Raw genomic sequence first — 23543 nt, 5'->3', positions numbered from 1 at the left:
GCCAAAGCCTTGGTCACCTGGAGGTGGCCAATGGGTGCAGGGTTTTTGCAAAGGGCTTCGTGAGTGGGCAGGTCTGTTACCACCAGCCTCTGCTCCCAGCTTCTCATTTCTTTGTCAGAGAGCTTGGGCTCAGGTCTTTGCTCCTGTAGATTTAAATTGTATATAAGATGCTGACTTAACTTCTATTCTTCCAATGATATGTATGCCTTAATAGGTATATGATTTAAATGAATAACTTTCTAACGGTGGGCATCCAGGAAACAGAAAAAAACACTTGCGTGGAGCACCCTGCTTAACCCTCTGAACCCGGGCTCACCTCCCCATTTGGTGTAGCAGGCACTGTGCTTGGGCCCACTAAAGTTTAGGGGCCCGTGGAAATGTTTAAATTGTGACTTCTTCTTTTTTTTTTTTTTTAATTTTTTTTAACGTTTATTTATTTTTGAGACAGAGAGAGACAGAGCGTGAACAGGGGAGGGGCAGAGAGAGAGGGAGACACAGAATCTGAAACAGGCTCCAGGCTCTGAGCGGTCAGCACAGAGCCTGACGCGGGGCTCGAACTCACAGACCATGAGATCATGACCTGAGCCGAAGTCGGACGCTTAACCGACTGAGCCACCCAGGCGCCCCGTTTTGCGACTTCTTTTAAAAGCAGAAGCGAATCTGAATATCATAACAAACATATAATAACGGATCCAGCCAGTATGACCTTTGTCTTTTTACCAGCACAAACGTACGATATTATTTTAAATATTTTTTTTATGGAGGAAGAGGCACTTGGAGGCAAAAATGTCCAGGGTTCCTGGAAGTCATAATGCAGGCCTGTCACGAAATCACAGCACCCCGAGTTCACTGCACCCCTGAACTGACAGCTCCCCTCGGCTCATAGATCACTAAACTCATGGCACCCTGAGCTCACGGCACTCAGCTCCTAGCATCTGTGAACCCACAGCACGCCTGAAATCACAGCACTCTTGGGCTGACTGCAGCTCTGGCGTTTATACACTTTAATTTGAAAGGCTGCAGTTACTAGAAGGTAAGAAGCACTCGTCCCAAGGATGTGTTCAATAATGTGAGACACACAATTTGGCAGGAAGTGAAGAGTTAGGAAGGTGTATATGGCTTAACATGTTTCATTTTTATCAATACACCATGCATAGCAGTTACGGCACCGACTAAATTAACAAGCGTCATTTTGTATAAGCCAGAAACATCTGGGTTTACTTAAAATGGAAAAAGGAAGCCGGGATTAAAAAAAAAAAAACCCAACATATATATTGACATAGATCTCTTTGACCATTAGTCCTGGCTTGGCAAATAATCATTGAACAAGTAGGCTTCTAGTCACCGAGGATTCAGTAGCGAATGAGACCAAGTCTTCCCCTCACGGACCTCACCTCCTCCAGGGACAGAGACAGCGCCGACAAGAAAAGAAATGCCTAACGGTGGTGCGTTCATGGGTGTCCATTATGTTATTTTGCTGTATCTCCACTATATATTATTCCGTATAGTATTAACAACTATGAAGAAAAATAAAGCCAGGTTAATGGTGTAGATAGTAATTCAGCTTGGAGGGGTTGCAGAAGGGGGCAGTTTTCGACAAAGTATTCGGAGAAGACGAGGCCACATCTTTTTTGCTCTTTCTCTCCCACAGTGCTGAGGACCAAGTGGGAAGCACTATAGGCTCTGCAGATAATTTCACCAAGTCCGTGTTATCACTGTCATGAAACTATCTATTAGGACTGACACACTTTGATATTCCTTAATAATTATTTGAGATTTACCTTAAGGTACATTTCTGTCACCCAGAAAGCCTCCAATTATCATGGTAATGAAAATGTTTTATCAGCGTAGACGCTGATTTGACTTTATTGGCTTCTATTGCAAATGAGGTAGACGCATACGTGGAAGGGGAATTCTGGTTAACGGTGAGTCAGCCAGTGTCACGCGTAGCAATGCTGGTGTTCGATGTTAGGAAATTGGGTCATAAGAAAATATACTTGACCCTAAAATTTCACTGAACATTTTCCAGTCAGGGACGATTCAGAAGCACCTTGTGGCGGGTCTCTGGACTCCAGTCATGTGCCAGGGAGTAGAGCGTCACGATGAATTACACGGTAGACAGCAGAGAGAGGACATGAACGCATGTGGACCATAAGGGGGAATTCTATTGGTGGTAGGACAGGGGATGAATCCCGTTATCTACCAAAGTTGCGAAATCAGTTCCCCAGGAAATAAAAATGAAGCGGTAAAAAGTTGAAAAGAGAAAACAGAAGGCCTACTTTCTTACCACGGTATCAAGTTATCCTTTGTAAGCAGGATTGTGGCTACCATGGTCCCCTCCTTATGCCTTCCTGAGCCATGGTGCAGAGGGGCTGAGCTGGCAGGAAAACCAAGAGGCAGGGCCCCTTCTGGCTGTGGATATCTGAGATCACCCGTCCTGATCACACGATAGTGAGGTGACCTTGTCCTGACGCCGCCCCAGTCTTCGGTGTTTCCTTCCTTGACTTGATCGCCGTTGCGGATACTTTTTGTTCTTTTATCTCTAGTTCACCCATGCCAGACGCATCCCCTCACACACATGCGCCCTCCAAACTGTTTCAGGAAAGAACTTGATTTAAAACCCTTTGCTCTTTGGAGTGACACAGGTGAGTCTGTGTTTTCTTGTTTTCTGGGGTATTTGCATGTCAATCCTCACCTTTCATTTTGTTTAGAAGAGCTACGGTCTCTTGTTAAAAGTTTTTGGAAACTAATTGGGAAAGGTGGTCTTTTTTCCTCAACCTGGGAGGGGATAACAAATAATATTCATCACCTATCCCCACTACACACTTTCAAAGCTCTTTCATAGGCACCACCTACGAAATGGCCTAAGATGGCATCTATAAGCTGTCAACCACTTCCCCTACTTTGGAGGCTCTTGTAAAAACTATTCTGAGATCCCTCCTTGTTTCCAGCATCCTATGGGTCACTGATTCCATGGAACAGGTTCCCGTGACCATATTCTGTCTAATCCACAACCCAAACTACTTATTTGCATGCATGAACTGTTCAGTTTCAACTTCATCTGCCAAAGACCTGGATGCCGGAGAATAGGACCCCCCCCACCCCGACCTCCCGCCACACACACACCCCAGCATCCCTCTGGACACGTGGTAAGTCCACCTGCTCTTAGCAGGGCCAAAAACTCTTGTGGAAACTATGACTTGGGCAGTCACGCAAATAAGCCTTCACATCACGTTGACATAGAATGTTTTGTCCACAATTGTACAACTTTGGGCATCCGTCCGCTTCAAAATACCCACGACGGCCAGGTCTGACAATGGACAGCAGGTGGCGCTCTCGATTTAGGATTCCAGCTCCTAAGCAAGGCAGAAACAAGGGGAAATTCAGGTGCGTTTGAAAATTTATTTATATATTTTTTTGTCTGCCAAGCCAGAAATGTACTCCATTTTCTTTAATCAGGTTTATTTGCTTCCTACTGTGTTACTTCAATTGGGTAATAGTCAACCTGACATTTCCCCTGGCTATGTTCTTTCCTAGAACAGAGTATGAGGTTTGAGATTTACCAGTTTGGGAGTTGAGAGTGCAGGTCTGGCATAGACAGAAATGCTGTATGCACGTGGAAAGCTGGTTGTCCCTGCTAATAGCTCCAAGTGGCTTTGTGCAGACACCTCCTTGGCCAGGGACATGTTTACCTTGGGGGTAGAGACAGCTGCTTGTCCCTGTCTGAGGCAAGGGAGCCCAGAGGAGGGAGCTGGGAAAAGAGTTTTCCCAGAAACCTGGTGGGGTCGGGGTGACTGACAGGCAAGAAAGCATCCTGGGAACATTTCCCAGGGGTACCCCCTTGGCTTTCCAGGGAAGCACTTCTGTTCACTCCCACCAAGCATGCATCAGCATAGCCTTTGGTCAATTACAGAACAGCACTTAGGAGCATTGGTTCATTCATTCATTCATTCATTCACTCATTCAGCAAATGCAAGAACTCCTATATTCCAAAAGTGCTATCTGGTCATAGCATCAGCCAGCATCTAGTCAGGAGACAGAAACCACACCAGTTATTTTAAAAGAGAAAATGTAATATAAAAAGTTGTAAACTATGCATAAGGGCGTTAACAAGATAACTAAACAGACAAAGGGAGAAGAGCAGACATCAGAGGTGGCGGCTGCCAGCCCGGTGGCTGCGGTATCCCCGCGAAGGCGCAGAGGCACCCCGTGCTGTGTCTAAGTCTTTGGGGAGAAAATTCTGCTCGGTTGATGCTGGTCTCTGAGCTGATGTGAGGAGGGTGGTTCTGCAAGTGTTATAAGAACCAAAAACTGGATTCAGCCACTGAGACAGAGAGGAATTGCCATCCTGGGAGGAAGTGTAGCTGGGGAACACTCGGAGGAAGGGGGAGCAGACAGGAGCCTCCACTACCTCTTTGCCAGCTCGCTCTCTCTCTAGCGCCACCCACTGGCAGAGCCTGGCGGGAGCAGGGACACTTGCATTCCCAGAACCTGCCCCACTGGGCAGGGTGTAGAGACAACAGCTGAGCCACTGGCACACGCACAGAACTTCATTCCCCCACCCCATGGACTCACCAGACGTGAGCAGGAAGTACCAGGGACCGAGGTATTGGTTCTCTGTCCTGGGGCTCCAGTCCAGTGGGGAGAATGTGGTCAGTTGACTCATTTCTTTTTATTGCTCCAATGTGACATAAAAGTTCACAAAAAGTAGCATAGCTTATGACCTTTTTTTTGTTTGGAGATTCAAGTAAAATTCCCTCCACCCCGCCCCCACCATTACCTCCTTGTGTTTTTTAGCATGGTTTCACTTTTCATGAAAATTGGATACAAGAGTCGGAAAAGTATGTCAAAATGTCATTGCCGGTCCTTTGTTAAACAGAAATGGAAATGTTGAATTGAATTAATGCACTTTTTTTTCATTTTTTTTTTCAATGTTTATTCATTTTTGAGAGAGAGAGAGAGAGAGTGAACAGGAGAGGAGCAGACAGAGAGGGAGACACAGAATCTGCAACAGGCTCCAGGCTCTGAGCTGTCAGCACAGAGCCCGACACCGGGCTCGAACTCACAAGCTGTGACATCATGACCTGAGCTGAAGTCAGATGCTTAACCGACTGAACCACCCAGGCGCCCCTGAATTAACGCACTTTTAAACTAGATGGTGCTACTACATCTTCAAGGGCTTTCATTATGATGGTAACGTCTCTGTTGTCAGATCTAATAAATCTGACAAACATTGGCATTCCCATTCTTTGTTAGGATGTTGACTTATGCAATATTTTTTTAATCAAGAAAAGTAGAGGAAAAAAAGGAAAAGAAAAGTAGAGGTGGAAGGGACTGGGGAGGTTTAGGTCCAAAGGAGAGAAAATAGAAGTGGGTAGAGAACCATTTTGAAGACTATTTGGTCACTGATGTTCATCTAGGAAATGCATTTATTTAGGACAATAAGCACTAATCAGAACTGTGCGGTGGCTGGAAGTTAGGAAGGCAGGTGGTTGGTGAAGGAAAGATACTAAACTAGAAATACTTAAGGTGGAGGTTGGACTGGGTAATATCTCTGGACAATATGTCTCCTCCTATGTTTTTTTCTCAAGTTTCACAGGCCAGAAACTTGGAAACTACATTTCCCCTTCTCCCTTGCAAGAAGTATTCTCCATACACTTTAAGTTCCACCAACGAGACGAGCTCACATGATATTTGGAAAGTGGAAGGGTGACAGGAGCCATTTCTTGTCTACCGTTGGAAGTCATGGTTGTGGTGTTGCCAGACATGAGTTATTAGCAGCTTCAGCCCGGACATCATTTTGGCCTCCTACCTATGGAGGATCCTCTATGACACCAGCAGCAGTTGTCTGTGGGTTCTTTTTTTTTTCTTAATGTATACTTATTTTTTGAGAGAGAGAGAGAGACAGAGTGCGAGTGGGGGAGGGGCAGAGAGAGAGAGGGAGACACAGAATCCGAAGCAGGCTCCAGGCTCGGAGCTGTCAGCGCAGAGCCCAACGTGGGGCTCGAACCCACAAGCTGTGAGATCATGACCTGAGCCGAAGTCAGCCACCCAGGCGCCCCAAGTTGTCTGTGGGTTCTTGACTCGGGGCCACATCTGAGAGCAATGACTCTGACAGCAAACCCGATAGGTGTGGTGGCCCCGGATTTTCTCTCCCTTGGATTCCACTGGTTTTATAAGCACCAACTTCCCTCTATCTGATCCCTTCCTGCTTGACCTCCTAGAGGGGTCTCTGCTGCCTGAGCAAACACATACTGGTTCAGAGGTGTAGGGGGAGCACCGGCCCATCACTAGGCACATTCTACCATACAGTCATTTTCCCCCAATAAGTTCATCTTATTTCACCATGTTCACCAGCTAGGCAACTTTCAAGAGGCTCAAGAGATTATATTCTCTACATTTCTTCCTAACCAAAATTAGGTTCAGACAAATCTGATAGATTCAGAAACCTCTTGGCCCTGGTACAGAAATAAAATATCCTTCTGGTATCTTTAATGCTCAGGGGATGGCTGAGGTGACTGGGAAGAAGAAATAAGTGCCTTTTTCTGCGGGTGTGAGCCAGGCAATCCACGTCAGAGGCAAGGAGAGGGTGCGTTTTGCCTGCCGATGACATTAACTGAGAGTCACTTTTTATGCAGTAGATCTGACTCAAGTCCTTTATGAAATGTGAAATTTAATATTCACCCTTGGAATGAAGATTCATCTCTTTAAAAGCTGTTCACTATCTCACTCGAGGTGTTAGTACTCACATGGGATAGATTGAGATGGTTACATCAATTCTGTCTTCCCAGGGGCTCTTGATCTGTAGGAAGAGAATTTAGTCTTGGAAACTTTAAATTGTTTTGAACAGTACTTGTCGCAAATGTATTTCTTCTCTTTTCTCTATTTCCCACTCTTTATCTTTTAAAAAAGGTTTTAATCTGTCTTAAATATGCATCATTTTATGAGTTTAGAAGAATAACATTATTTTATAAACTGCAGATGGTTGTATGCGTGCTTTAGTATCATTTCCCATTCACAATTTCTTGAACAAGTTCTTCCCTTGTAAATACTGAAAAATAAAAGGGCCCGTGAGCATCATTCACAGTAACAGTCTGGATGGAGGCCACATAGTCTATCCGGTCATGGCATTTCTGGAGCAAGGACCATACTGAACCATGCAGATCAAATCTTCAAGGCTATGGTCTTTTCATTTGGGTGATATAGTTGGTGTCAGAGCTGAGAGGTACTGACTGATAATACTTAGTGCCTGTTCTTCTTTCTTTCTTTTTGTTTTTGTTTAAGTGTTTTTATTTATCTGGGAGGAGGGGATAGGACAGAGAGAGAGGAGACACAGAATCAGAAACAGGCCCCAGGCTCTGAGCTGTCAGCACAGAGCCTAGTGCAGGGCTCGAACCCACGAACCATGAGATCACGGCCTGAGCCGAAGTCAGTGCTTAACCAACTGAGCCACTCAGGCAGCTTTCTGCTCTTCTTTTCTTGGGTGTTATCACCAGGTTATCTTATCGGTTGGCCTCGATAATACTGTGAGGTAGTTAGAACAGTTGGTAGCATGCCCCCATTTGACCACATGGGAGATGCACTTTTCCCTGTAGCTGTGAGAGCTCGGTGATTCAGCTTGGTGAAAAGTCAGAGTTAGTGCAGGGTCTGCTCTAGGGTGGGTGACACACTCACTGCCGTGACCAATCACTGGGTGTGGCGCTGGTGCTGTGATTCTCTGGCCAGGCTATCTGGAACCACGATTGGTGGCCCTGCCAGGAACAGGAACCGAGGCAAAGGAGTTTTCCAAAGGAAGGGGCTGCTGTTGACACCCACATCGAGTGTGGTTTTCCTGAAGCATCAACACACTGGTGCAGTAGAATTCTTCCCACTCATGAAGATGATGAAGAGAAGGAATATTTGACCCCACACAGATACACCCCTCTGCGCCACTCCCTACTGGCAAAATTCTGCCAGGGTGAGTAGTGGAAGTCAGTTCAGAAGCCATCCTCTTTGACAGAAACACGTAGGGAGGCATCCAACGTGACCATTTCAGCCCTTGGTATTATGCCTGATTGAAGCCAACGCTATCTGTCACTCAGTTTCAGGAACATCTGACACACCTTTTCATGCTGAGAGCTAATTGCCCTATTTTCAAACCTGGAACTGTCCCTCTTGTGATATTTTTCCAATCACAGTGATATATTTGTCTAGCCAGCAAGCACTGCCAAAGCCATAGCTATTCTGGAGAGGAGTCAGGGTAGGTAGCAGGGGAATTATTCAGCAACACAGTAAACAAAAGGCAATTCTCTCTGAATCAAAAGTTCCAAAGCAATAGCATACTTGCCTTAATAACACATATATACTAATAAAAATGGTTTGCTATCCATTTTTAATCTTCATGAAATGAATACACTCAATCTTGGAAGTTATACAGAAACTGCTTACTACAAATAATGCAACGAATACATTACAAAAGTAATTAAGTGAGAACCCCAGTGAAGTGAAGCGGTATTCTATACCAATGTTTCTTCAGAGCCAGATAGAAAAACAAAATATTCACAGGTGAGACACAAGAAATAGAGAAATAAAAAGCAAGACAATAGGTGCCTAAAAATGAATAAGATTCATTGTAGAACATGGAGCTAGATGCCACACTTCTCTACACCTCAAGATATCATTTTTATTATCAAGGATTGAGACACAATAGGTAATCATCTTAACCTGTACTTTGTTAATTTATTAGTAATAGTTACTGATTACTTGCTGTGTTTAAAACATCCTTTTGGCAAGAAGTATAAAGAATACAAAAAAAAAAAGTATGAAGCATGAATCTCTGTCCTCAAGGAGAATAGAGTCTAGTCGAGAAGTAAGATTGTGTCAAGTGCACACGTAATTATAAAATTAAGTGAGGTGGGTTCTGTGTCCTATGAATAGACACCATTTTCCCCTGGAATTTAGGAGAAAAAGAAATGAAGGTATGCCTTTTTTGGAGGGGCCAATTGGCCCTGGCCTCGAAATGGGGATTCCATTAATGGAGATATGAAGGGACTGCAGGGGAGGGTACACACAGGAAAAAGCATGGTGGTGTATGACAAACAACTGAGTGTAAAGAAGGAGAAAATTCAGGTGGGAAGTTAAGGAAGAAGGAGGTAGAAAGGGAGATGGTAAAATTGCGGGAGCCTGAATGTTAGGATGATTTTCAAACTTACTCAAGAGGGAGAAGGGGTCCATTGGAATTGTTTGAGAAGGAAAGTGCTATCATCAGTGTAGTGATTTAGGAAAATTATTCTTGGTCATACAGAAGGACATTGTCATTGGAAGGGAAGAGTCTGGGCCATGGTAAGTGGTTAGCAAACTGATTTGAACTTAGAGGTTGTGTTAGTTTGCTAGGACTGCCATAAAAAATTACCTACAGACTGGGGGGCTTAAACAACAGATATTTATTTTCTCTCAGTTTTGGAGACTGGAAGTCTGAGGTCATGGCATCAGCAGAGTTGGTTTCTTCTGAAGCCTTTCTTCTTGGCTTGTAGATGGTCGTCTTCTCCCTCTGTCTTCATGTGCTCTTTCCTCTGTGTGTCTGTGTCTTTATCTCTTCTTATGAGGAAGAGTCATATTGGGTTAGGGCCATCCTACTGACCTCATTTTACCTTAATTATCCCTTTAGAGGCCCTTCTTCCAAAAAGTCACATTCTTCAGGAATGGAAGTATGGACTTCACCATGTGGATTTGCGGAGGAGTACTCAATTCAGCTCATAACATAGGCAACAGGGGCTAGAACTGGGATGGCTTCCTTTGGCACAGAGAAGGAGAAATAAACGTAGAGCCCAGAGGAAAGTAGAACTAATAACTCTGGATGAGAGGTTGGGTGTGTGCAGAAGGAAGAAGGATGCTTGGTAGAGATTGCTTTTTCTAAAAGATAAGGGCTGGAAGGAAAGGCAGAAAATGAATAAGGATAGTGACCACAGATAAAAACTTTGTTTTTTTGTGTAGAGCAGAGTTCAGCACATTTGGAGACAAAGGGGGAGAAGAGGGGAGACAAAGAACCCAAAGATGATGCAGGGAGGCATAGCAGAGAGATTAACACAAGCAAAAGAGAATTAGCTCCAGACACTTTAGGGGTTATCTTTTCCTTTTAGTTACAACAAGAGAAAATGGGAGACAGCACAGATGATTCCAGAGATCCATTAAATGTAGAGGATGGACAACAAGGGAACTCACAACTAGTGGTCTAACTTTTTTTGGTAAAGCTCAAGGCAAAATGTTTTGAAAACATCTGGATCAGTGAATAAACTCAAGTTTTATGTTTGAGAGTCAGATATAAGCTGTTGGAGTACCAGCTCTGCTATGAGACCGTGAGATCTCCCTTATCTGTTTGCCTCTCTCTACAACAGGAATGCTACCTCTCCTGAGTACAACTAAGATACGTGTTTACAAACATCTTGCAAACTGGAGAATTCTCTAAAATCATTGGCTGTTATCATTATTTTATGTGTTTATTACGTGAATGTGAAGACTACCCACAGATTCTTTAGAACCATCCTGGATCCAAATGGATTTCAACCTTTGGATGTCCTGGGGCCCCCTCCTCGGGCCAGACTAGGCTGAAATAGACTCACTCTCCACATATGCTGGGCAGGCCCAGAACTGGGCTGGAGGACACTTTTGACTATTGGACCTTGAATCTGATGCTTTCCTAACACGACGTACTGAAACGTCTCACCACAGCGTCCAAAGTAATTTAATGCCCATACGGTGAGATTTAACATGAAGCTAGCTGCTGGCACTTCATAAATTACTTCAGTGTCTTGCATTTTTATATACCAGTGTGTCATATTCCCTTTTAATCTAATATATCACTTCAGGATACAATGTCACTCTCAAATTTTTGAAATATTATAGAAAAGGTTCTTCACTTCTTTGGTTCATATCGATGACTTATTTTTTTAAAATTGCCAGTATTACTCTAGAATTGATGAACAGGTTGGCTTCCAAAAGCTCTGTTTGAAGTCAGCTGTTTTTCCCAAGATGCAAGAATTCTTATTGTAGGAACGATATACATGTTGGTTAGTTTTCTGGGTCAACCTGCAGAAATCTATTTAGCCTGAGAAGAAATGGGATATCACAGCCTTACACCATCCTTTCCAAAGCAAGTAGAAGCTTCTTTCTCAGACACACACATCTCATTGTTCCCAGTTAGGTCATGTGTCCACTTTTAAACACTTTCTCTGGGATGGGATGTGCTCATTGACTTCAGCTGCTCAGGAGGCGGGTAGAGTAAGGTCTCCCTGGACCTAGCAGACTAGGGGCAAGGGCCGATAACTCAATTAAAAAGGAAAAGGAAGGGAGGATGGAGGCTGGATGGCTGAGAACAACCCTCCTATTCACCACTCAAGTTCTTGAGAAACAAGCAAGAAAATGCAATGTCTTCTCTCCATTTTCTTTAGAAGACCAGCCTCGAAACCTCTAACTTTCTCCTTCCTGTGTCCTGCTCTTCAGCACACCCAGGCTTTCACTGGGGCCACACTGAAACCCATGTTTTGAAGACTAGTGCAGAATAAGCCACCCAGTTCCCCCGAGTTCTTCACACCATGCGATCCTCTCTCCCATGATCCTCCACACTGGTGTTACTCTTGCCAGTTGACTGCAAGAAGGAGCTTGATAGATTAAGACATGCGAGACTGATAGGACAATGACTCAGATATTTGTGTTTTTAGAATACATGATTATTTCTACCCCCAATGCCCCAATTAATCACAGAGTGGTGAAATTTCGGGCCCTATAACCAGAAAGAAATAATAAAGGGAGGATTAACTGGAAGTAGAGATGACAAGCAGACCAGCAGCCCTGGGTGTCTTCCTCCACATACACCTGCCTTATTGTGCCTTCTATTTATGCGACCTTCACTTCCCCCAATTCTGGGTCCACTCACAGTGCAAAAGCTCTTAGGAGACATCTAAGAACCCGCATGACAGTGGCAGCAGGGTAAGGGTGTGTCACGTTTGATATAAGTTATGAACTCTGTCCGCATTCATTCATCAAGTAAAGGCCACTGCGTGGAGTTATAGATGAGTTACTGGATAGACACATGACAAATGATAGATACAATATACACTGTACTCCATTAGCTTTAAGTCATCATCCATTATAAGAAGCGCTATTATTTCACATAACACCAAAAAAAAAAAAAAAAGGAAAAAATACTGCCAATCCCAAGAGCCATCAGTGTTAAAAAGGGGAAAATGTGCATTCTAGAATTCATGGAATACAGCAGGCACATCCTTTCCAAAATTAGATTATTTTGTAACTAACTGCAGTTGGAAATAAGTAGGTAAGAGTCAGGCCAAGAAGGTGTCAAAAGAAGCTCTCATGGCAATTCAGGAGTAGCCCCGCAGATGAAGATTTGAGGAGTTAGTTTTCCTTTTTTATCAAAAGTCCAAGCAGATCTTCCCATTCCTGGGCCCTTTTGACTATCCATTCAAAAACCCATTAATAGCATCTGAGCACATGCCGCATAGAAGTCCTTGTGCTAGGGCCTGTGGGGGGCACAAAGAAATATAAAAGATAGTAAAAGCCCTTATAACTTAGCTGTTTGTAACTTAGCTGAGAAGAAAAATCACACAGGGTAACAATAAAAACTTAAGAATCAGAACAGGTAGTCATATTGTATTCCAATATGGAGGGCCTGGCACCACAGCAGGGTCTTTGGACTTGAATTTGGCCTTGTGATAGGGCAGGATCTGGAGAATGGTGGTGGGTGTTCTGTGCTCCACCAGCAGGGGAAGAGCACGGCGCTCAGATACGGAAACTCATCAGAGACCCCCCCTGGAGTCAGTGGGCTGCTTTACCGACTCCCCTCCCCCCACCTCCATCAGGGAATCCACCTAGATGAACAAAGGAGTAGTTTGATTTAGTTTTCTCTGCCTACACCAAGCTTCTCTCTGCAATCATCTGGCTGAAGAATCTCAGCGTGGATCTTCTGATTCAATTCTTAGCCATGCATCCTGGCTGACTAAATTCTCTTTATGCTCTAATCATCCATATCAAGGAACCTACTGGTAGAGCTGTTATATGGTCAGATTGGAAGCTACCAAATGGTACTTTGAGAGCACTTGCTCAAGGGGCCAGGACTCTTAAAACCCCACCATTGATGACAACTCCCTCCTAAGACTCTGAGGATCAAGGACAATGATTAGCAAATTGAGATCTGAGGAATATTTATGTTGCCTAGGTCTGTGGCCAAATCCCAGTGCAGAGCTCTAATAGGGCTGGGCTGGATCCTGGTAAACACTCATTTGTCCAGGACTGAGGTCTACGTAGCCAGTTTTCTCTCTAGCCTAAACCTCAATTTCAGATATTACTGCTTCAAAAGACAGGGCAAATATATACATTTCTGACAGATAAGGACTGGAACAGAGAGTTTGCATTTCCTAGTAAAAGCTTATTCCTATCTTCAAGCTCAACCCACCTTAAGAAGTGGCTTTATCCACTGGGCCAGCAGGTTTCCTTCTTGACAGTGAAGTCAAGGGCACAGAGATGCCTCTCCCCTAGAGAGTCCCAGGAGTGATCCTCATTTCTAACACCCAAATGAGAATACACGGACTGGCCAAGGAATAAAACTAAACTCACATAAGGTGCTCTTTCAAATGAATATCATTTATTGAAAAGAATAAATGATTTAAAAATCGAGGCACTACAAAGACCAGGGAAAGAGGTAAAATAGTCTGTAAATTTTCATATATGTAAGCAATCAGAATGTTTCAGGTTAAAATAAAATAGAAAACTCTTTTCTTCAGAAACAAATTGGGGGAGGGGAAGAGCAGAGACCTCCCCAAATACCGGAATTACTACAATAGCTCAGTACTTGGCTTTGTCCTTTGGGCCATGCAAATATGGACAACTGGGTCAGCCCCTAGCTTGAAATGCCTCCTCTCTGCCCTTCGTGCTTTCCCTATCACGTACAGCCCTCATCCCCCACTATTATGACTCAGCATCTCTGCTTTGTCTACAATGTTAAATAGTGAAAGGTCCCAGAGAATTCCTGACTTACTCTTTGTTTTAAATCCATCAACCAATTCTAGAAAATAAGGCTACCCATCATGTCATTCTATGGTAACAACAAATTATGGGTTCTTAGTCCTTAAAAAAAAAAAAGATTCTAGCCAAAATTTTATTTTCCTGCTACATTAAAAACAAACAAATAAAACAAATGAACAAAAACAGAACCAGCAAGACTTGCATTTTTCTGAACAAGTTTCTGGATAGCTCCAAGCTCTGCCCACTAGAAAATGCATCAAATCTCCAGCTTAGGATGGGTATGTCTGATCAGCACTGCCCTCCTTGAGGGCTGAGTGCAGGAACTTAGCGGGAGCTAGATGCCTGAGTGGTTTTCTTCTTCTCCGAAGCCAAGTGCCAATCTCAAAGCCGCTGGACAAGGGAAGGGAAGAGTCATACTTTCTTTGAGCTTTCCACCTATGCCTTTATTTCCCAGCACACGTTCTCTGACTTCCACCCACCCGCCCATTTCCCACCATTGCTCAGCCCCTGCTTTCCCCACAGCCTTTCATCCTGATGCTTCTTGCTTTGGCTGACAGCATACCCACGTCCACCATGGTCAGGTCAGAGGGTCATGAAAAGACTACACGTAATGGTCTTACAACGCACGTGCACGTGCAGGCACACACACACAAACATACACATACACACAAAAATATGATTTAAAAAAACATCATTAGGGATGCTTCCTTTCAGAAGCAAATTCCTGGCTCTCCCCCGTGGCATTTCTGTTTGAGTTTACAGCGGATGGTGTTACAGTCAAATGCTATAAATAAGAGTCTCCAACTAAATGACACCTGCTAGAAAGTTACTTCTTTATGGGTTTCAGAATGCAGGTTTGGGGGGGGGGGGGTGGAAACGACGAAAGATAGATTTGAGCTCTTCAAACATCATTCTATTGATTTATGTATGAAAAAATATGGAATCTGTCAAGGCAAACAGCACTATGTTAAATGTAAAATGTAATACAAGCTGTGGTGGCCACTGCTGCCAATACATATATTTCAGGAAGTCAATTTACTTTTAAATGGAATTTTAACATTGGTGAAAGGAGTCACACTGAATCCCTTATTTATATGAAAACTGCCTTCAGCAGAGAAGAACAAAGCATGTGTTCCCGCAGTCCACCGGGACAGCAGAGTGAGCAAACTTCAGGAGACAGATTTGTTTTCTCAATTGTTTCTTTACATCTAGATGCAGTGGACAAAGAGAAGGGGGTGGGAAAGGGGGTGGGGGACAGGGAAGGTCCTCCTCACAGGCCCGGCAGCGTCCCAGTTCCTGGGGGTCTATGACGGGTGCTTTCGGCTGGAGCTTTTCTCCAGCACAGCGCGAGTGGCCCCCTCTTCGGGACTTGGGGAGCTGTTTTTCTCAGGGCCTTTGGAAGAAGGTGATGGCTATAGAAGCCACATTGCCTTGCGGAAGGACATCAGTTCTCTAAATCAACTCTGCATGAGAGCTGTGTGATCACGCGCCCATCGCTTCACCTCTCTGGGCTCAGTTTCTGCCTCCATTGAGTGGAGGCAGCAAAACCCACGTTTTGGGGATTTGGGGAGAATTAAACGAGAAGACAAGAGGCACAGGGCCCAGTAGAACTGGTAGAAAAAAAGACTACTTCCCTTCTCTCTTCTTTCTTCCCCTGGGTGCAGTGAAGAGTTATGTCTTGCTCAAAGTCCCAGAGGAAGGTGGATGAGGCCCATCCATCTTTCTGATTCACAGGCCTCTCCCTTTCTCAGAGGCAGGAACCTAAGAGGGACTGAGACTGGTTAGCACCAATGACTCAGGTGAACTGGTTAAATCTACTCACTCAGTTAGCGGGGGCACCCGTTTGTTCTGGCACAGGGAAATTTAAGAGCTTAAGTAAAAGTGTACGAATAGTAAGCCAGGAAATCTGTGGCCGGGCTGAAGATTACCTAAGTAAATAGCAATTCTGATGATTGCGTATTTTCAGCGTCACGAAAGGATCCTCTCCCTAGGCAGGAACAGCAAGTCCTGTCTCTCCTCCGCCTTGTGGAGCAGGGGGGTGTCCTGTGTGGAGGATTACAGAACAACCTCTTCAAGAACCATCATGGAGCAAGAAGGGAGTTTAAGCTTGCCTGTCTGGTTCCCATCTGATGCCTGGTCCCAGCATCCCATGGGCGTCTCCAGTGGCTGCAGTGAGGTTTCCTGAGCTATGTTCACATGCACCGGTCTGTCCTGAGGCCCTAGGATCTCACAGGAGAAAGCCATCCTTTCTGGTAGCCAGCTTTGGCTCCCTGACTCCTTTGGAAATGACATGAAAATGGAGTTTTATTAATATTATAATGTACAAGATAATCCACGTGAGTTAACAAGAATCCACACAGCTCATTTTGGTCCTAATTAGAATCTGGAAATAAATTCTCCACTGTGAAATCCGTATCATTTAATCATCGAGTTATATGTATCCAGTCCACATTAGTGCCCAAATTGTGGTGCCTTTAATATAAACATCAATATAGAACGGATTACATGCTTTTAGTTTGAGATCATGAACAGTGATACGTGCTTTGGGAAAGATTATAAAGAAATCACTTCAGCATCCAGATGTCCCCCAGCCCTTGCTCCGTCACCCATGTAGGCTTTGGTGAGATAAACACAAGGAAAATGGGTCTCTGCCTCCCATCATCCCAAAGCAGCTTTGACACATATATGACTATGGTTCCTCTCTCTCTCTCTCTCTCTCTCTCTCTCTAGGCATAAAAGGCAAAAAGGCAAAACAGACCCCCAAATAATTCATTTCAGATAATACACATCTATCAGAATCACAGGGAATGTAGGATCCATTCTATCTGTCGGGTTTTTTTTTCCTTCCTTTGTAGATTGCATGTGCCTTGGTATATATTGAATTATAAGCTGATTAATTTTCTCCATTTTGGTTCTAAGACATTTAATTCAATGCGTTGTTTTGAATTTCAAAGCTCGGTCTTTGTGGACGGGCAAAAGCTTTGAGTTTTCACAACAGACTTCTTCTGGGCTATTATTTTCTGTCTTAATCACGGTGAAAGAAACTTCATGCCATGCCCTCTCCAACCCCACTTTCGCTCTGCCCTTAGCAAATCTGAACTTGAGGCTGGAAAGACTGAAACTCAAAATCCAAACTAATGGAGATGCAGGAATGAGTGTGGTGCTGTCACTCTTCTTATATGTACTTCCCATAACCCAGCACTTATCCTGTCAAGAGAAGGACCCTCTGTTGCCTGCCCCTGAGAAGATTCCTTCCTTCGTGAGTGGTACTTGGTCTGTATCTCTCAGCTCTGTACCTACTAGTGGAGTCACTAGTCACTTAACCTTTCTCAGCCCCAATTCTCTCATCTCAAAAATGGTAATATAATTAATTGCACCTATCTTATAAGGTTGTTATAAGAATTAAATGAGGAATTCATGGAACATGCCTAACATCATGCCAGGTACATGGCAAACATTCTTACATTCTTGTCCCCTTGAAGGTCCCTCCTCCAACTGAGTCTTTAGGATTCTTCTCTCTGCATCTTTTGCCCTCCTCCCCCACCACTGATTCCCACTCCAATCTCAGGGTTGGGGTTTGAGAGTCTGGGCTGGCTGAGGGAGCAAGGGTCACTCCTTCCAAGAAAAAGATGATCTACCACAAGCAACAGCCAGTCACGAAACCAGAACAGAAGCCCCAGGTGACAGGCTAGGCAGAGAGAATGCCCAGAGATACAGCAGGTTGTGTGGCCTGGGGACCCGAGACCAAGAGGAGTGAGACAATCCCAGAGCAAGAAGGTTTGAGTGGAGGGCAGGAAGCAGAACCTGGAGAGATTTCCAGAGCAGCTGATGTCATCTGGGGGAGCCTGATATATGGGCTGGGAAGGGGGAAGAAGCCATGCTAAGTAGGTGTGCAATGGTATCTCACTGTGATTTTGATTTGCGTTTCCCTGATGATGTTTAGCATTTTTCATGTGCTTATTGGCCATTTTATATCTTCTTGAAATGTCTTTTCAAATCCTTTGCCCATTTTTAAATTGGGTTGTCTTTTTATGTTTATGAGTGAGTATTTTTATACTTACAAGTCCCTTATCAGACACATGATTTACAAGTATTTTCGCTCATCCTGTGAATTGTGTTTTCGCTTTCTTGACGGTATGATTTGAAGCCAAAAGTTTTAAATTTTAATTTGTTTATATTTTCTTTTGCTGCTCATGCTTTTGGAGTCATGTCTAAGTAACTGTTGTCTAATGCAAGGACACAGTGATTTATGCCTATGTTTTCTTCCATGAGTTTCATAATTTGGGCTATTAAAATTAAGTCTATGATCCATTTAAAAAATTTGTTTAATGTTTATTTATTTTTGAGACAGAGACAGAGTGCAAGCAGGGGAGGGGCAGAGAGAGAGGGAGACACAGAATCTGAAACAGGCTCCAGGCTCTGAGCTGTCAGCACAGAGCCCACACAGGGGTCATTCATGTACCATGAGATCATGACATGAGCTGATGTGCACACTTAACCTACTGAGCCACCCAGGTGCCCCAAGCCTATGATCCATTTTAAATTCAACTTTGTAGTAGTGGTCCCCCCTTCATTCTTTTGTGTTCTTGTTGAACCTTGTTGAAAATCAATTGACCGTGAATAGGCAGGTTTATTTCTAGACTTTGAATTCTACTTCATTTACCTTCATGTCTGTCTATTGTTGTGCCAATATCACACATCTTCATTACTGCAACTTTGTAGTAAGTTTGAAATTGGGCAATGTGAGTCTTCAACTTTGTTCTTCTTTTTCAAGATTGCTTTGGTAGTTCTGGGTTCCTTGCATTTCCATATGAATTTTAGGATCAGCTTATCAATTTCTGCAGAAAGGCAGTTGGAATTATGATTGAGATGGTTTGTATCTGTAGGTCATTTTGAGAAGTATTGCCGTATTCTCAAAATTAAGTCTTCCAATTCATAAACATGGGGCATCTTTCTATTTATTTAGGTATGCTTGAATTTCTCTGAATAATGTAGTTTTCATTTATGTATAAGTCCTGCACTTCTTTAAAGATGTATTCTTTTTGAGGCAATGGTGAATGAGATTTTCTTAATTTTACTTTTGAATTGTTTATTGCTAGCATCTAGAAATAGTTGATTTTTGTGTATTGGTCTTATATCCTGCAATCTCGCTAAATATATTTATTAGCGTTAATAGATTTTTTTGTGGATTCTTTAGGATTTTCTATACACAAGATCACGTCATCAGTGAATACAGATAGTTTTACTTCTTTTTTCCCAATCTTGATGTTTCTTTCTTGTTCTTACCTAATTTCCCTGGATAGAACCTCAAATATAATGCCAAATAGAAGGGGTGAGAGTGGACATTCATATCATGTTCCTAATCTTAGGGAGGAAGCATTTAGTATAATCACTATGGTTATGATTTCATAATTTTGTTAGCTATGGGTTTTATCAAGTTGAAGAGGTTCTCTTATGTTCTTAATTGGTTGATTTTTTAATGGGAAAGGATATTGGATTTTGTAAAAATGTTTCCTCTGAATATATTGAGATAATAATGTATTTTGTTGTCCTTTATTAATATGATGCATTACACTGATTGATTTTTGTATGGTGAACAAACTTGTATTCCTAGGATAAATTTCGCTTGGTCATAGTGCATAACCCTTTTTTATATGTTGCCAAATAAGATTTGCTAGTATTTTGTTGGGGATTTTGCATCTCTATTGTATGATATACTGGTTTATAGTTTTGTTTTTTTTTTCTTGTGATGTCTGTGTCTGGTTTGAGTTATGCTGTGTCTGGTTTGAGTTAAGGGATGTATTGGGAAATGCCCCTCCTCTTCTATTTTTTGGAAGAGTTTGTGAAGGAGTGGTATCTGTTCTTTTTTAAATGTTTGGTAGAGTTCAACAGTAAAGCCATCTAGTATGCTATTTTCTTTATGGGAAAATTTTTGATTACCCATTCAGTCTTTTTACTTGTTATAGACCTATTCACATCTGTTTCTTCTTAAATCTCTTTTGGTAGTTTGTCCTCTTAGGAATTTATTTTTATTTATTTATTTATTTATTTATTATTTACTTATTTTATTTATTTTTTTATTTCAATCAAGTAATAAATTAATTAATGTTAAGTAGGCTTCATACCCAACACAGAGCCCAATGTGGGGCTTTAACTAGCAACTGTGAGATCAAAACCTGAGCTGAGATCAAGATACAGACTCTTAACAGACCGAGCCACCCAGGCACCCCTCTAGGATTTTTTTAATTTAATGTAGGATACCTAATTTGTTGATTACTATTGTTCATAGGATTCCCTTATAACTGGTTTTATTTCCATAAGGTTGATAGTGATGTCTCATTTTTCATTTCTGATTTTAACATTTTGAATCTTCTCTCCTTTTTGTCATTCTAACTGAAAGTTGTGTCGATTTTGTTGATAGTTTTTCAAAGAACTAACTTTTATTGTCAATGATTCATTCTACTGATTTTCTATTCTTCTTTTAATTTATTTTCAGTCTAATCTTTATTTCCTCCTGTTTGATTTGGATTTAGGTGACTCTTATTTTTATAGTTTATTAAAGTATAAGGTTAGGTTAATGATCTGGTGATTCTTTGTTTTTAATATAGATATTTGCAGCTATAAATTTCCCTCTTGGCACTGCACTGAATTCAACAAATTTTCATATATTGTGTTTTCATTTTCATTCAACTTAAAGTATTTTCTAATTAATTTCTGCTGTGATTTCTTCTTTGACTCATCCATTATTAAGGATCATGTTATTTAATTTCCACATATTCATGCATTCTCCAAATTTCCTTCTATGAATGATTTCTAATTTTGTTCCATTGTTGGAGAACTCAATTTATGATTCCAATAGTTTTCAATTTATTGAGGCCTCTTTTTTAGCCTGTAACATGGTCTGTCCTAGGGAATGTTTTATGTGCACTTGGCAACAATGTGGAATTCTGCTTTTGTTGGGTGAAGTAGTAATATATTTGTTAGTCTAGTTGGTTTAGAGTGTTTTTCAAGTCTCCTATTTCTTTGTTGATCTTCTCCCAAGTTGTTCTGTCCACTATTGAAAATAGGGCATTGAAATCTCAAACTATTATTGCTGAATTGTTTATTTATCTCTTCAGCTCTGCTAGTTTTGTTTCATGTATTTTGGGGCTTGTTGTTAGTTGGATATGTGTTTATAATTGTTCTACCTTCCTGATGAATTGACATTTTTATTATTATAAAATGTCTTCCTTTTTCTCTATATCATAGTTTTTGTCTTAAAGTCTACTTTGCCTGACAGTAGCTCCAGCTCTCTTCTGTGTACTGTTTTATGGTATATTTTTCCAGCTTTTTACCTCTCAAATTCAGCATTTGTGATTTCGAATTTAAAGTGTGTCTCTTGGAGATCATATACAGTTAGATGAGGTTTTTATTTCCATTTTGCCAGTCTTTGCTATTTGATTGAAGTGTTTCTGCCATTTACATTTAATATAATTACTATAAAATAAGATTATGTCTGTCATTTGATATTTGGCTTCTGTGTGTTTATGTCTTTTTAATCCCCCATTACTGCCTTCTTTTGTGTTAAATAGATATTTTCTAGTGGTATCATTTTGATTCCCTTGCTGTCTAGTTTACTAGATACTTTTGAATTATTTTGTTAGTGGTTGCACAGCATAGCTCAAACTGATACTAACTTAATTTCAATAGTACACAAAATATGCTCCGATATAGCTCCATTCCTTTCCCTCCTACTTGTTATTATTGTCAAACAAATTACATCTTTATACTACCTTATAAACCAATTCAGGCATTTTTATAAATATTGACTTAAGTAGTTTTCTTTTACATCAGAAAGGAGAAAAAAGAGTTACAAACAAAAATACATTTATACTGTCTTTAAAATTTTTTTTAACGTTTATTTATTTTTAAGAGATACAGAGACAGAGTGAGAGTGGGAGAAGGGCAGAGAGAGAAGGAGACACAGAATCTGAAGCAGGCTCCAGGCTCCGAGCTGTCAACACAGAGCTCTACGTGGGCCTCAAACTCGGGAACGGCGAGATCATGACCTGAGCCGAAGTTGGATGCTTAACCGACTGAGCCACCCAGGTGCCCCTATACTGTCTTTTATATTTAACTATATTTTGAGGCTTACCAGTGTTTTTTATTTCTTTGCATAGATTTGATTTTCTCTCTAGTGTTCTTTTATTTTAATTTGTAAAGTTCCTTTAGTATTTCTTGCAAAGGAGGTCAACTGGAGACAAATGTTCTGTTTTTGTTTTCTGAGAATGTCTTAACTTCTCGTTTGTTTTTAAATGATAGTTTTCCTGGACCTAGAATTCTTGGTTAACAGTTTTTTTCTCTTCAGTACCTGAGTATATCATTTCATTGACTTTTGGTCTCCATGGTTTCCAGAGAGAAGTCAGCTTTTAAACTTCTAAAAATCCCTTGTATGTGATGAATCATTTCTCTCCCACTGCATTCAAGATTCTCTCTCTTTTTTTTTTTTTTTTACAACTGTGGCAAAATATACATAACATACGATTTATCATTTTAACCATTTTTTAAGTGTATAGTTCTGTGGCATTAAGTGCATTCACATTGCTGTGCAACCATCACCATCATACATCTCCAGAACTTTTCATCTTCCTAAACTGAAATTCTGTACCCATTAAATAATAATTCCCAACTTTCCATCTCCTCAGCCCATGGAAACCTCCATTCTACTTTCTGTCTCTATAACGTTGACTATTCCAGGTACCTCGTGTAAATGGACATAATATTTGTCATTTTTTGTCTGGCTGGTTTCACTTAGCATAATGTTCTCAAGGCTTGCCCATGCTATTGCATGTGTCGGAATTTCATTCCTTTTAAAGCTAAAAAATTTTCCATTGTTTATATATACATCTTGTTTATCCCTTCATTCATCAATGGACATTTAGATTGCTTCCACCTTTTGGCTACTGTGAATAGTGCTGATATGAATATTGGTATCATGCCTTGGCTTGTGATAGTTAGACTATACTGTGACCAGGTGTGGATCTCTTTGTGTTCATTCTGCGTGGAATTTATTAAAATTCTTGAATGTGTAGATTGTTGTTTTTTTTATCAAGTTTGGGAAGTTTTCAGTCATTATTTCTGCAAATATTCTTTCTGCCCTTTTCTCTCGTATCCTTCTGGGGCTTCCATTATGCATGTGTTGGTACACTTGATGGTGTCTGACAGGTCTGTGAGGCTATTCATTTATCTTCATTCTTTTTTATTTCTGTTTCTCAGACTGAATAATCTCAATTCACTTGTCTTTAAATTCATTGATTATTTCTCCTGTCAGTTCAAATCTACTATTGAATGCAATCACGGATTTTTCATTTAATTATTTCACTTTTTAATCCCAGAATTTCTATTTAGTTCTTTTTATAATTTTTTCTCTTTAGTGATAGTCTATATTTGGTGAGACATCAATCTCATAAATCCCTTTAATTCTTTAAACATGGGTTCCTTTAGTTTTTTGAACCTATTTATACTAACTGATTTAAAGTATTTTTCTA

The sequence above is a fragment of the Panthera leo genome, chromosome D3, assembly GCF_018350215.1.
Source record: "Panthera leo isolate Ple1 chromosome D3, P.leo_Ple1_pat1.1, whole genome shotgun sequence".
Lineage (NCBI taxonomy): Eukaryota > Metazoa > Chordata > Mammalia > Carnivora > Felidae > Panthera > Panthera leo.
This window is presented reverse-complemented; position numbering follows the sequence as displayed.